This window comes from Eulemur rufifrons, chromosome 19 (assembly GCF_041146395.1).
Source record: "Eulemur rufifrons isolate Redbay chromosome 19, OSU_ERuf_1, whole genome shotgun sequence".
Lineage (NCBI taxonomy): Eukaryota > Metazoa > Chordata > Mammalia > Primates > Lemuridae > Eulemur > Eulemur rufifrons.
The window spans coordinates 27,160,371-27,164,395 of record NC_091001.1 but is presented as its reverse complement, the minus strand read 5'-3'; the positions used below and the strand labels follow the sequence as shown (position 1 = coordinate 27,164,395).

At 41.0% G+C, this 4,025-nt stretch overlaps 1 pseudogene; it reads left to right on the top strand.

Moving 5' to 3' along the window:
* Nucleotides 1-2,926: 2,926 nt before the first annotated feature.
* Nucleotides 2,927-3,439, top strand: LOC138399428 (protein tyrosine phosphatase type IVA 2 pseudogene; annotated as a pseudogene).
* Nucleotides 3,440-4,025: the final 586 nt, after the last annotated feature.

Below are 4,025 nucleotides of genomic sequence, written 5' to 3'. Positions count from 1 at the left end.
TACCTGTGGGGGACAATAATCATGTCCAGACAAAATAATTTGTGATATAATGGAATGATTGGAAACAAGCCAAATGTCTCATAAGGGCTGATATAAATTATGGCACATCCATACCTTGGGAAAAATGTCTTCTCTATTTCTGATGCTTCCTTTGACGTGGAGGGAGCTCCACTAGGGTGATCTCTATTCTTTTCTATCGCCTCTCTTGCTTTTCCATAGCAAAGGAGGGGTGCGTTTTCTCACTGGTGAGCTTGGGAACAATAAACTGGACATACTTACCCAGTCCCTCCTTCCTATGCCTTGGGCATGAGATGCATTTTGCTCTATAGGGGCAGCATTTGCTTGTCTAGTGCTTCCCGGGGCTGGGGAGAAAATTCTGTCTAATCCTGGGGTTCAGCATTAGGCAGGCTTCCAGTCTTCCAGTCTTCAGCTGTTAGCTGCTGTGTCCAATATCAGCTTCATTAGGGACGAAGGTGATATTTATTTCTCAAATAGTTCAGAACTCAGGTAAGAAAGCTGGTTGCTATTTTAAGGGTCTTTCCAAAGCCCCAACATAATACCATGAAATAATTTAATGCAAGGTAAAAACAATAGATATATGTTCATTGACATAGAATGACAGAATGATATTCATTATAAATTAACAGCAAAAAGATCATGAAATAGAAAGTATGTATGATTCTCTTTTTGTTTAAAATATATATATTTATTTTTATGCAACATGTAACACTAGGAAAAAAGTCTCAAATGACAGCATGACCATCTAATAGCAGTTATTTTGAGTTGGTAGGATGATGAGTGTTTTTTAATATTCTCTTTGTAGATTATGTGCATTTTAAAAGAGTCTACAATAAAAGTATATTCCTAAAAATACCAAAGTTATTTATCTGCTTAAAAAAAAAGGAGTCATTTTCAAAATTGTCAAAAACACAAATGTCTCACATTTACCTTTTCATGAGTTCACTGCTTGGATTGTTAGCTCAAATCAGAAGTAATTACATATTTGGTTGGGGACCATCTGGTGTCACTGGTTTTAAACGGGCAAGTTTCTAAGGGCTGTAAATCTCTTTGAGTTTCAGAATACTCAGGATGAAAAAGAAAAGCTACATCAAAATTTGAATAATGCTGCATGCTCAGTATGTGTCAAGTAAAAGGGAAGGTTCCGAGTGATTAATAAGCAGATCACATGACAATGTAGAATTGTCTAGCTGGAAAGGGCCGCGGCCTTGCTCGAGCCGCTGCCGCGGCAGGAGCGCGTCCTCTGCTTTCCCCGCAGCAGACGCTGCTAAGCGGTAGTGGCCTCTTTCTCTGTGCCTGTCTCAGTTGCATCCTCTACTCCCGAGAAGCCACTATGCATTCTTCAGCTTTGGCATCCGTCTGGACCATTTATTTCACAAGTGAGTAAACTGAGACACGTGGGAGTTCAAAGAGTCACACAATGACAGACAGGACCTGACACCAAATCTTCAGTTCAACCCAAAGCACTTTTACTGAGCCTTTGGTATGAGCAAGTCACTGCCCTAGACCTTGTGGAGCTGGCTGCTTAGGAGAGGCTGGGAGAGGCTAGGAGAGGCTAGGAGAGCTGCCTTCAAGAAGTTTACACTCTACTCAGAGTTACTCTGATGCGTGGCGGAAGACAATAAAACCACGTACTACAAGAAAAAAATTGAAGTACAAGGAGAGAACTGAGAAAAAGAGACTAATGATTGGAAAGATCGAGAAACTTGGTGCTCAATCCACTTCCCAGTGGTAAACTATGTATTACCAACACAAGCCTAGCACACAGGTGCTCGATAAATGCTAATTGAATAAATTAGTAAATGAAGATTAAAAAGGATATATATGCAGTTTTCAAATAATTTATATATGTATATAAATCACTTACAGTCAGTTGATTTGATTCAAATTATATTCAGATTTTAATTTTAATCATTTATCTATAAATATATATAAAATGCGTCTTCCATCCAGGAGCGGCCGGAGTGGCAGCAGCAGCAGCAAGAGGGACTGGTGGACACACGCTGCCGCTGGCAGGGCCGGGTGTCGCACGCTGAGGCTGGGACGAGTCGTCGTCGCCACGGCCTCCACCACTGCTCCCGTGCGGGACTTCAATGCGCAGGCCCCGCTCGCCAGCGTTTTTCCGTGGAAGACACGTTGCACATACATGGCCGAGCTTGAGGGCAGACTGTGCCGGGCTCAGCACCACGTTGTCGCTGACAAGTGAGCTTCAAGGTTCTGTGTGCCCTAATCAACATTGCCTTGAAGATTCTGGACACCAGGACTGGCCTCAGAAACAGTTGGCTTTTTTTTTTTTTTTTTTTCATTGCAAGCATATTTCTTTTAATGACTCCAGTAATATTAAGCATCGAGTACAAAAATGGAAAGCAACCTATACTTTTAATATGTCTCACTAATGCCTAAATGTAGTGAAGGCTGCTTAAGTTCAACATTGCCTTGAAGATTCTGGACACCAGGACTGGCCTCAGAAACAGTTGGCTTTTTTTTTTTTTTTTTTTTTTTTCATTGCAAGCATATTTCTTTTAATGACTCCAGTAATATTAAGCATCGAGTACAAAAATGGAAAGCGACCTATACTTTTAACATGTCTCACTAATGCCTAAATGTAGTGAAGGCTGCTTAAGTTTTGCATGTAGCTGGATTTTTTGGAGTCTGAGGGGAATCCATCTGCAGACATGGAGGCCCAATTTGAATTTGGATTCCAGTGGATTCTGAATACTTCTGCTTATCTTGAATGGAGAAGCTTCATAAGGAATAAACAAGTCGAATAGAGAAAACATGGGTGGATATTAAGCATCTGAGTGGTCTTTTCCATGTTTTCTGTTGTGAAACATTTCAACATTTATCATTTTTTTCCATTTTCCCCATCATGCTCATGCACGCACACTCACACTTTTCATTTGCAGTAATGAACCATCCAGCCCCTGTGGAGATCTTCTATGCAAACACGTGTTTTCTGATCACTCGCAACCCTACCAGTGCTACTCTCAACAAGTTGACAGAGGAACTTAAGAAGTATGGAGTGACAACTTTGGTTCGAGCTTGTGATGCTACACATGACAAAGCTCCAGGTGAAAAAGAAGGAATCCAGTTCTAGGTTGGCCATTTGAGAATGGAGCTCTATCCCTAATCAGATAGTAGATGATTGGCTAAACCAGTTAAAACCCAAATTTCTCGAGGAGCCATGTTGCTGTGTCCCAGTGCATTGTGCTGCAGGATTGGGAAGGGTATCTGCGCTGGCTGCACTTGCTTTGATTGAGTGTGGAATAAGTACAAAGATGCAGTTCAGTTTATAAAACAAAAAAGAAGGGGGACGTTCTATTCCAAACAGCTGCTTTGCTTGGAGCAATACTGACCTAAGATGTGATTACACTTCAGAGATACCAATGGGCGTTGCTGTGTTCAGCAGAAAGAAATGTAGCAAAGGCTGACTTGATTGTGGCATTTAGAGGGAACTCTTGGTACCTGGACATGTGAATCTGGAATCTTACCTGTGTCATCAAAGTTGTGATGATACAGTGCTCCTCAACCACTCTCCTAATGATTGGAAAAAAGCAAACAAAAACGAAATCCCTCTGTAACATGAGTAAAATATTTAAGAAAAGAAAAAGAGAAGGAGAAAAAAAAAAGGATTAACTCAGTGAAGGGTGATTTTGCTCCTAATTTTGGAGTTTGAATTTCTGCCAGGGTTGAATTTTTCAACATCTCCTGTCTTTTTAAACTTTTTCAAAATAGGTCTCTAAGGAAAACCAGCAGAATATTAGCATGTGCAGAACCGTGTGTTTGGGGAGCACACTCTTGCATTATGCTTGGCACACAGATCTCGCTATGATGGGATTTTTCCTTTGGGGGGTGTATATTTTTTCCCCTTTTCTCTTTTTTCTCCTACCCACCGCTTCTTCCTGATACGAGCTGTAGATGGAATAAGAGAAGGCTTTGTTGCTGTAGATGTGCATGCAGTCTGGCAGCCTTCAGTCCACCTGGGCACTTTTAGAAAAATAAATAAA